The sequence below is a fragment of the Taudactylus pleione genome, unplaced genomic scaffold, assembly GCF_031769625.1.
Source record: "Taudactylus pleione unplaced genomic scaffold, aTauple2 ptg000019l, whole genome shotgun sequence".
NCBI lineage: Eukaryota > Metazoa > Chordata > Amphibia > Anura > Myobatrachidae > Taudactylus > Taudactylus pleione.
In genome coordinates this window covers 6018904-6031052 of record NW_028284421.1, presented here as the reverse complement: position 1 = coordinate 6031052, position 12149 = coordinate 6018904, and positions in this window count along the sequence as shown.

The window sequence follows — 12149 nt, the reverse complement described above, 5'->3', positions numbered from 1 at the left end:
CCAATAGCTAAGACTTCATAAGGACACCCCAAAAATACCAGAGATAGTGCCCAGCAGTCAAAGTGGAACTCCAGGCACTACAGATATCGTTTGATGACTTGCCTTCTTTCAGTCTCTTTCAAAGCTCTCAGGCACAAAAGACAGTAGAAAAATTAAATATCTTCCAGTTTTAGAAATAGTAAATGTAGCAGGGATGGGCAGCCTGTCACACTTCATGGGTTGCATATTGTCATTAGCCTCAGAAATAAATTAAAACAATATAAAACTATTGTGACATTACTTTCCACAATCGCCCCACATAATGTCATATCCCACATAAACTCAAAGCTCTTTTTAGTCTTTCCCACATGACAATGAAACTCAGGGGTGTATCTACCCCTTAGCCAGGATGGCACTTACCAGGGGCACTGGCCTAGGGGAGTCCTGTGCCCTAACAGAGAGGGGGCCCGCCTAGCAGTTGGGCCAGCTCACATGGCCTGCCGACCTGGGCTGATCCATACATCTGCCGGGTTGGCTGCAGCGCTTTTGGGATTTGCGTTCCACTGTGGAACACAAACCAGAAGCTGTGATCTGCTCTGGCTAGTGGGCACTTCCGGTTGCCGTTAGCCAGGAGCAGCTCCTGAGTTGCACTGTGCATTCGTCCCGATGGTATTCCTACAGAGTTGGGGGCGGGCCTGACAATTTTATCAGTCCCGGGCCCAAAATTTCTGAGCCCTGTCTACTATATGACCGGCAGCAGTACAGCAGAAGCATCAGCACCAGCAGCCGGAGTATGACTGTGTGAGAGATCACACACAGCACAGGCATTCTGATACTGCTCCTGCTCCACTGCCTGTCAATATATAGTATGACAGGCAGTGGAACAGCTCTGGCCTCTTGAAGTTGTATTGTACCTGCACGCTGTCCACAGATACTTGTGCACTCTCTCATACCCCTTTTTCACCAAAATTCCGTGTCTGACCCAGAGTTGGAACAGAGTTCCTATCCGGATATTCCCGAGTCGGCGCCGCTCATACCGGAGTCGGGTCTGAGGCCGGACCAATCTGCCGGCTAGCAGCGCACTCCAGGTCATCGTGACCCAGAGTGCGCTGTTCTCACAGCAGGGTTTCACGGGCTATGCCCGTGTTAAAACCTGCTATTGACCTGGGTTGGATTGCCGGGTCATTCGACCTGGTGATCCAACCCTCTCCCCTTTTACACCAGGGAGCTGCCCGGGTTAACCCTGCAATAACCTGGGTTTTAGCTCCGGTGTAAAAGGGGTATTAAAGTCTCTCTCTCAGCCCAGAGCAGAGACTGTACAGGTGCACCCCTTATCTCATCCTTTACATGACTGGTGACTACTGGGATATTTTAATAGGGAGTGGCTGGAGACCTGGAGTCTATAGAGAAGGAGCCTGAGGGGTAAAACTATGAAAGCAGCAACTTGGAATTCGAAGCAAAGCCCCTGGGGAAGGTTAGTGGTATTATTATTATTATTATTATTATTATAATTATATCCATCTAAAAATGCTATTTTTATACTAAATAAATCTTTATTTTAAGTTTAATTATACAGAATGTAATTATTCAGAAAATATGGGGAAAGGGGGGGAGGTGCCAGTCTCTTACTTGAGCAAGGGTGAATGGACCCCTAGATACACCCCTGATAAAGCTACCCACATGCAATTCAGACCCCCCCATGCCTCTGTGCACACCATACTAGTAGTACCACTCATACACTAGTATTTAACAACTAATGACCAATAATTAACAATGACTACTAATTAACAAATGGTCATTATTCAGGAATGATTGAAGAGAGAGATGACATGGTACTGATTGCACTAGACTTCTCTTATCTCACTGTGATGTCCTTGTTGTAGAATATGCCCCTCTGTTCAAGCATCAACTTGCAGCAGACCATGTGGGATAAACTTGCCTGTGACCAGAACTAAAAAAAACACAAATAAAGTTGGTGGGAAGGGTGTAAAAAAAATGCAGGCATCTTGTCACTGGGCAATATAATGAGGGCGTGTTCCAGTGCTTCTCCAACCTTTAGTCTCAAAATTAGCAAATTGTATGCATGAGGACTACCTCTGATCATTAATGGGGAGGTTGATTTATTTCAACACAAACCACTTCCTCTTCCTGAATTTTATCAACTTCTCCACAAATATCCACCTCATTCTGTTGCACTTCCACAGTAGCATCCTCAGTTTCTATGTCATCATCATTACTTTAACTACTACTCATCCTCACATTTTCAGAGGTTGCAGAATTGGTAGAAGGAGACTACTCTAGGATTACATTGTCAGATTCACTCATAGAACTCGTGAACACCCTTAGACTCTCCTCAGGGATCTGTAAAGTTTGGACCTGATTCAGACCCACTCGCTAGGATGCATTCGCTCGTGGCTGGCCGATTGTCGCTTTCTGCGCATGCATGCGCATTGCAGTGTGCATGCGCAAACCAGTGTGAGAGATCGGGAAGTGGTCGCTCGTTGCTCATAGACTATCCAGCAGAGTGAATGACAGGAGAAGCCATTTGTGGGTGGTGACAGGGGCAGGCCACTAGAAATGGGGGAGTGGAAGTGCAAACGCAGGCATGCCTGAGCATCTCAAGGCCGTTTCAGAGGTGTGCATAATTAACAGGCAGCTTCATAGTACATGTCACCTGGTTGTATATCACACTGAAGTGCTTGGAGTGCTTGTGGCAGGGTATAGTCAACCTCAAGTGCTGCGTTTGCTTCCAATGGTACCCGATGTACTGATGCTTGCATACACTTCCTGGAGATGAAGTGCGCTAGTGGGCATCTTAGGACAGGCTGGTGGGTGTTTACATACACAAAGCAATGATATGCCAAAACATAGTAGGCATGCTTATGGGTTACCATGTGATCACCTGCCATGCCATCACTTAACCAAACTTGCATATGCTAGGTGCAAGCATATGCATCTAGTGAGTGGGTGTGAATGAGCTCCTTTGTGAACAGACAGATTGTTCTTCATCCTTAGTTTTCTTTTTGTGCACTTATTGTATTTCATTTATTCTCTCTCACAATTATTTTCTCTTTCTTGACACTTATTATTTACAGGTGATGGGAACGGCCATGGGGACCAGGTTTGCGCCTAGTTATGCTAACCTCTATATGGGGGACCTTGAGGAAACCCATATTTGGAGGAGCGACTGGGCTGCGAAATTGGTCTTTTATGGTCGTTATATAGATGATATTTTTATGATTTGGGATTGGGACTTATCAGCTTTATCCTTTGTCACTTTTCTTATCACTAATACTCACAACCTTCACTTTACACATACTTTCCACAAGAGCCGGATGGACTTTCTGGATGTGACCCCCGAAATTAGAGATAACCTAATTATAACATCTAATTTTATGAAACACAAACGCTTATTTACATTTTGATAGTGCACATTATGCACCTTGAAAATATAACATACCGAAAGGTCAGTTTATGATTTTGCATCGTAACTGCACAAATATAGAGACTTTTTCAAAACAGGCTTTTGACATGATACATACCTTTAAACAATGAGGCTATCCAGAAACCTTATTGGATAAATCTTTCCAAGAGGTACTTCAAATGGATTGACAAAAATTATTGAAACCTAGAGACATGTTTAAACACTCCCAAAAAGAGACAGATCAAAACAAAGATATATCCTTTGTATGTAAATACAATAGTTTCCGACAGATTAGAGACATTATAGTAAAAATCTATAGGGTGTTAAAACAAGATAAGACATCCTACCACCAAAACTTAAAATCACCTATCGAAGAAACAGATCACTGAAAACCATTCTTGCACTAAGTCACCTGAAAATATTAATATCATAAATAAGAATTCAACAAATGAGACAAATACCAGTTGGTTATTTTCAAAACCCAATGGGTTCTATAGATGTGGGAACACATGATACATTTCGATTTCCCACATGGCAAGACGTACAACTGAAATAGATATGCCAATTTCTAATGAAAATACAAATTAGGTTCCTTTATGAACTGCGACTCCAAATTCATTATTTATTTATTGTTGTGCGATTGTGGCCTCTTCTATGTGGGGCGCACAATAAGATCTCTAAAAATCAGGTTTATGGAACACCAACGTAACATCATTATTAAAAACAGTACACATAGTGTTCCATGACATTTTATTGAAAAACACAACAGCGACCCTTCCCGACTTAGTTTTCTAATCCTATGATTCTATCTCACCTACTGCAAGAGGGGGTAATAGATTCAATAGACTTTGCAGCAGGGAAGTTTATTGGATGCTTAGAATTAATTCTCTTTACCCCGATGGTCTCAATGAGGTCATCGAAATCAACTCTGTGATTAATGTGTTTCATATAATCCCCAAGATAGGTATTTTTTAAATATAGGTTATAGTGTACTATGCCTATATTTTATGTAGGGAACATATTTTTAACACTCCTTTTTTCTCTGCTTTGATATGTTATGATTCAAAGAAATCCGACTCATTATAACAGACATATCAGAAGTGATAACTAGCTCCGCATGAAGGAAAGCTAGCTTTGGAATATAGATCACGTATATATCAATTTATGCAAAAGAATCACAGTGTTCAACAACATTATTATTCTCAATTGTACAGTTTAATAGTCTTATGTATCCATTTGTAGTAGGTACTTATATGGTTTATTTTACAACTCATGTTTTATCTTGTCATCACAGGGGTTATTTTTTTGGCTAATTAATAATTATTCTTCGTTTATATACATTCCATTTTGATTTTCTCATAATTCTTTATATTTTTAATTTATATTGAGAATATTATATTGTTAGTGCAGAATTTTGTCTTTATCTTGTATCCTAAATATAACAAACATACACAGAGTTTGTATATTCTGCTGCACCAATATAATTCATCATTTATAGTTAATTGTCAATAGGTACGAGTGCCAGGATTAGGTTTTTTTGGGCAGATAAACAATCCGCAGTGATAGATTTCCTAGAGAAAAAAGGTGCAGGTTCACTTTAACAGACAGAAAAAAAATCAATAACACCATACAGGGAAAGTTTGTTTGTACTGCAGTGTGTGAGTGTGCAGCAGGGGTGGATCCAGAACAAAATGACAGGGGGGGCACCATGATAGAGGAAGGTGTGCACCATACAGCACTCCCCCTCCCCACCCTTCATTGCCACTCCCCACAACACCCCCCAACCCCTTTAACAATCACCTCACAACACTCCCTTGGCCAATCCAATGTCCACCTCACTTCACTCCCCACTCACTAGCAACCAGTGTTTAGAAATTTTTGAGTGCCACCCCTCGAACTATGGGGCTGATTCAACATTGCAAACCAATTATCAGGAATCTGTGCGTGCGCAGGACTCATTCTGCGAGTGTGCAGAATGGGTCCTGTGTAATGACATGCAGCCCCTTTGATGCCTCTGCCTGATTGAAAGGCAGAGGCATTTAAGGGGCGGTGCGGGGCCGGGGTTGGCCAGCGTTCCCAGAAATGGGGGTGTGTCCACTGTTTTCTGGGAGTGTCAAGGCCAGGCACTGTGTCAAGGATTACTCTGCTGGTCGGTGGACCGGGGCTGTCCACCATCGCGACCTTCAGCCACCGATGATCGCGATGGTGATTCCAGCCTGCACAACTTCTGTCTCTCCAGCCAACCCTTCTTCAGCAGCCCCTGTACTGTGTCCCCAGTTAGCCTTCTGTGTCCACTGCCCAACCCCCTTGTCTCTCCAGCCGCAGCAGCCTCCCTTCTGTGTCTCCAGCTGCCCCCTTCTGTGTCTCCAGCCCTGGCAACCCCCTTTCTGTGTCCCCAGCTAGCCCCCCTTCTGCATCTCCAGCCCCAGCAGCCCCCTTTTGTGTCCCCAGCTAGCCCCCCTTCTGCATCTCCAGCCCCAGCAGCCCCCTTTTGTGTCCCCAGCCAACCCTCCTTCTGTGCCCCAAGCCCCAGAAGCCCCCTTCTGTGTCCCAGTCCCACGGCAGCCTCCCTTTTGTGCCCCCAGCCAGTCCCTCCTCTGTATCCCAGCCTCAACTTCTGTGTCCCCAGCCCCAACACTTACCCTTATTGTTTACTGCTCATGCATCCCAGCTCTTGTAGTGGTCCGGCATCGCAATCATGATCTCACACGCACCAGATCTTGAAATGGGGGGGGCACGTGCCTGGGTGCCCACCCCCTTGAATCTGCCTGTGGTGATCAGTCAGTGTGTGTGCGACAAATTAAAAAAACACACTGACAACCAGGCCCAGATTAACAATGGGGGCATATGGAGATACAGCTCCAGGCCTCCACATAACAATAGAGCCATGCCGCCCTCATCCTGACAGTATGATAATGACAAGCCGTCAGCTGGCCACATGGTCAGCCATAAATCAGAAGTATCAAAATTGTTATTTCTAATTTCCTCACAAAATTATGCAATTTTTAAACTTATATATATCTTCAAGGAGACATTGGGGCTGATTGTGTGTGGTCAGTGCCATGTGGGCATGTACACACCCTACACTCACACACACACAATCTCTGGCGATACCATACAGCACTGGTCATACCTCCTCCCCTTTTCACAATAAGCCCTTCAACATTTTCAGTCCCAGGACCATGTGGCAATTAATCCATCCCTGCTGACAATGCCTGAGTCACCCTGTCCCTTTCCACCAGGAACCTTCTCCAGCAACTACTGTTTGCACTCCTACCTACTCCTTCTAGTCCTAATGGCACCCTAATGGTGCCCAGTTGGTGTGCTAATGGCGTTTGTTTTTGTGTTTTTCAACACAGTGTTCCAGCCCACAGTCCTCCGCTCTCCTGTGTGAATTGGCACCCGACCACGAGTGAGGGACTTTTAGTCAATCCAAAACACACAAGAACAGACAGCAGGAAGATGCTCTTTTGCCTCGTTTTGGGATCCGAACCTGGCGGGACCATCTGAGCCCAGTCTCAGAATAACTCAGATCCCCTAAATTCGGGTGTGTTTGGTTTCTAAGGAAACCGAACTGCTCAACTCTGACATATTGTTGAAGAGTATTGCAATACATATACCATGTCGTTTTCTTAACCTTTTTATTACAAACTGATGTATATTTTGCTGATTGCTACAGATCATTTCTACACCAGTTCTAAAAACAAATTGGATGTTTAAAAAGGCACTAAAAAGTACCATAACGGGAAAGATCTAAAAACAGGGTATCTTTTAACTAATACTATTTTATACAACTGGTATATTACTATTTTATAGTAACTGTTACCAAGATCACTAGAATGCTTTCATTATTGTATGGCAGTCACTAGATGCTCTGTGTTTTATATAAATGCCATTTACATTTTTTTCACAATTATCTTTTGTTCTAGTTATAAATTTGTTAATATCTTTATCATGGGGGAATTGTTATTTTGTCACCCTATCAGAAGTCATGTTCTGCTTCAATCTATTTGGTCTTTAAATTGGGAACTGCGTGCACCTAACTATGACGCACACAGTATTGCCAGTGTATTTGAAAGGCATGGTGATCACTGCAACCTTCCAATTTGACCCTGTGTACTGACAACTTGCCTCCGCCTACAACATGAGGCCACTTTCAGAGTATTTTCCAAGGCCACTATAAGTTCCCAATCCGCCCCTGTACAGCAGTCATTAAATTGAATGAAGACGACTGGTGTCTCTTTACTCCAACTATTTCTATACATTCTGTTCTGAGCATATCTATATGGTTGTTTTTTTGCCACACAAAATTATGGCATATTCTAAATGAGGACCAGTATCTATTGTAAAGTTTATTATGTGCCAATGGGCAAAGTTAAATGTTTAAATCTTATGAAACATATTTTTCCATTTACTTCCTTACATCATGAAAAATCATCATCACCCTTTCATATCCATTAATGAATAATGAATGTGCTAATTGGAGGTTCAGGTTGGGTTAATTAGATAAGAGATGTATTCCTTTTGTTGTAAAGGGCAATGATAAGAAATGTAAAGTGGAAGGGCAGTTGATGGTTTGCGGCTGTGATGGATGGGACTCCAGAAGCGCAGTCTTCTAGAATAAATCTTTTCTAATAACAGCCTCTCATTTAGCACATAAACATTACAGAAAAGGTCAGTATGCATGGTACTGGGAAAGCAGCATACAGAAAATTAGGAGGTATAATATTTTATGCTTAACAAACATGTCTATTTTAAATAATGAAGTTTAAGGCAAGATTCTACTAATAATTTGTAGTCTAGCAATGTATAATGGTCGTTTTCTGCAAACAAAAGTCCAAATTATAAAACTGTCCCAGACTCCCCCTTTTTGTGTACCCAACACAATACATGCATGATACCAGGGTTCAAAAAGAGTGCATGTTATTTATATATATCACATCTTATATATAAAATTAATGTCTGTTTGTTTATCTGTCTATTCGGTTATGCATCCGGACACCCCTGCTCCGGTTAAGATGAAAGCAACGTGTGGTGGTCCAGTTGGGTCCTGGCCACATTGTAGGGGGGGTTGAGGTCCCGGTCAGACCTCCTGTTGGGTGTACCCTGGGCAGAACTTGGACCCGGGGATCCTGTTCTGAGCCTTCCACTGGATGGATTTGGATGAAAACTTCAGAGTGAGTAACATTGGATCCCAGAAGTCATACTAGGAGGTTGAGGTCCTGGTCGGACCTCCTGTTGGTGTACACTGGGCAGAACTTTGACACGGGGATGCAATGCTGGGCAGAACTTTGACGCTGTGAGCCTGTCCTGGGCCTTCCACTGGATTGATTTGGATGAAAACCACAGAGGGGTGGCAATTGGTCTGGGATGCCTAATGGAGTGGTTGGGTTCCTGGTCAGACCTCACTTTGGAGTACTCCAGGAAGAACTTTGACCAAGGGAGCCTGATCTGGGCCTTCCACTGGATGGATTTGGACGACATCACATAATAAAACATAATAACTGGACCTAGTGTGTATAATATATATCTACAAAGCTCAGCACTCATCATTGTTAAACCATAATATATAAATAAATGGGGTTTTGGTTCATGGATTGATCAATGCATTTAAGCCTGCAGCCCACATCACGGGACCCCATTTCTCTGCAGGTCCTACACTATCCGTCATACTTATGAGTTTTGTATTTTTATTTATTTAAGCAATGCAGTCACAGGCCACCTTGCACCCCAACCCTGGGCATGGCGAGTGCAGGTTTGCACCCCAGATCTAGGAGTGGCGAGTGCAGTGGTTTTATGAATATATATATATAGTTAGCAACACGGGGTATAGAAATGAGAACTCCATACAAGCAGGTACTTGGTAAAGCAGTGGCTTTTAATAGCAGCAAACACTGCATCTTGGCATATGTGAGCATAGGCCTGGATACAGAAAGGCACATAACAGAAAATAAGCAAATACTGTAAACATAAAAGTAACTGTCCCAGCACTCCTTGTGTGTAACAGTCAGCAATTGTAATAGCTGTGGACCTTCCAGTTCCTTGCACCCTAATGCGAACCGCCATCCTCGGCCTATCACCTGGCCAGCTTGTCCGGCATCAGGAGCAAGGAGCATAAGGTGTGTGAGAGTTTTAAACCCTTCCTGTGCTCCATTGATTATTCCAGCTGGGTCTGTATAAATCTGAAAACCTGGAATTCCACACCGTCACTGCTAATGCAGAACGCACAGGTTTCCCTCCAGCATCCCTTGGAGGGAGCTGATTCCACTAGAATGTGGCAATTCAGGTGAGAGACAACCCCTCTTACCACAATATATGTTATTTAGCTCAGTAGATAAGTCAGTGGAGCAGTATCTTGGTGCATAATAAGGGTCCACATTCAGCTTTCAGATTAAATGAAATAAATGGTGCTTTGCTGTCATCATATAAAATAATAAACAACCTAGCCCCTACCTTATTATTGGCCTGTGGTATGTCAGGTCGATAGTTATCATCTCAACATGCGAATGGTGGCACGATTGAAATGTCAACATGCTTAGCATGTTGACAGGGGGAGATGCACTAAGCCGTGGAGAGTGATAAAGTACCAACCAATCAGCTCCTGTCATTTTTAATTGTAATACAGGAGATATCGAAATCTCTCCTGCCTTTAGTAAAACAAACCACACCGCAGCCGTCCCTATAGTTCTCTATGGAGACTGTAATATATTGTTATTTAACAAGCTCTTCAAGAGAAGCTTTTCCCAGATTTATTGCTATAGAGGAAGCCATCACAATGCTGAAAACCTTTATCAGGACAGCATCTTTCAGTTGTGCTGTCCTGGTAAGACTCTTAGTAATTTATACCAGCAATAAGGGAAGATATTTATCTGGGCACAATGTGCTACTAGTGTTTTCCTTTGCAGTTAAGAACTTGATTTTAAATTATAGTTTTAATGTAGTAGAGCTTCCCTTTATTTAAAAAGTTCAAATTAATGTTATGCACATTATCTTTTACCCTTTTAATACATACCACAAACTATGTTTTTGTGGTTACAAATGCAGTCATGTAAGGTTTATATTGTGTATAAAAGTAATTTTGGTAGACTGCAATGTAAAGACTCCACTTTACCAGCAGAGGGCACTGAAGTTCTACCATTACTGCCTACTATCTGATACAAGGCCATGCAGGTGTTTAACTGAGTTTTTAAATAAAATAATTCACTTTATTGTGGTGTTTTTTGATTGCATTAATAACTGTCACATACTTGGTGTAGCTTCTTTGATGTAAGGTGTTGCAGGCAATCAAGTCATTTTTGGGAATCAGGCCTGCTGAGAATAAAGACTAGTGGAGATAATGTGCCAAGATTGGGATCTGGTAAAACACTGATTTACAAATTACAGCCTCTCAGTCTTCTAATCACAACTCAGTGTTTATTAAGCCTCCTATTGTCTGGAGAGTTAGTGGAGAAAGGAAGTTTTGCCAATTTTGTTTGCTTTAGCCACTCTTATGACGTAAAGAGAAACGTTACCAAGAAAAAAAAATACTCTTTACATAAAGAGGTTTAAGGTAATTATGTGTTTTTGTGTGAGACTGAAAAACAATTTAGCAAAGCTGTTATTTTAATTTAACTTACCTGTATGTACATTATATTAAAATAAAATTACAGAATAAACCTAAATGTCCCAATTGTTAAAACCCGTGTGGTTAACTAAACTGAGAATATGTGTTGTAATATGTAACTAGTCCTACATGTGAAAGTAATAATTAGAGGCACAATTTTTTTTCCAACATTCTCCATCTTTCCTGACAAGGGATCTTAGAAGATTAGCCAGAAGAACTGTGACACATAGTCCCTGCAAACAACATTGCTCACTTTTACATGCTATTTGTTGAAACAAATAACTTGACAGGACTTGGGTAACTATATTTAGTTCCACCTTAACACAAATCAAATTTATTGTGTTTATTAATTACAAATGATTTTGTATTCACCATATTTGATAGAAATGCATTTATTTACATTAATTGTATTGGTTCATGGCAATGCAGCTTACATACAGTATGCAGACCTTAAAGGTGATCTCTCCTTTAACAAATAGTACAGAAGCATTTGATGGCTAGGGGAAGTTATAGCCCAACACAGTAAATAAGGGATTAAAACCAAACTATACATACAATGAAAGCAACGGAGGGCAATCTCCAATATGAAAAATATAAGACAAAGAGGAATAGGAGCGTCATACTGTGTGTGGGGAATAGGTTTGGGGTATTTTATGTTAAAAATTAAAATGGCTTAAATTCGTGTTTAAATCAACAAAATAAAGAGAAAAAAACTAAATGGATTCTATGGACATTAATTAAACTTCAAAATGATTATGGCAATGGTATTATAATAGGAATAATGGCATAATGCTGCTTAGAACCAATACTCATTTAGAGCCATATTCAGAGTCAGTTGCAAGTACTGTCACAATTTACATTATATATATATATATATATATATATATATATATATATATCTCTCTCACGGCGGCTTCATTTGTATTTATACCTTTTAAACTATTCTTCACACTATTTAGGCTCACATTTTACAGACAGCAGTAACATTTTGTAACAGCCTTTTTTTCCCCCATTTAAAGCATTTAACTATTTGTAGTTGCTTATTCACTACTGTCTCTGGTAGATTGTAATTAACATCTGAACTAAAGGCGCGTACACACGGAACAATATATTTCAACAATATGAACGATAACGATATAGTTC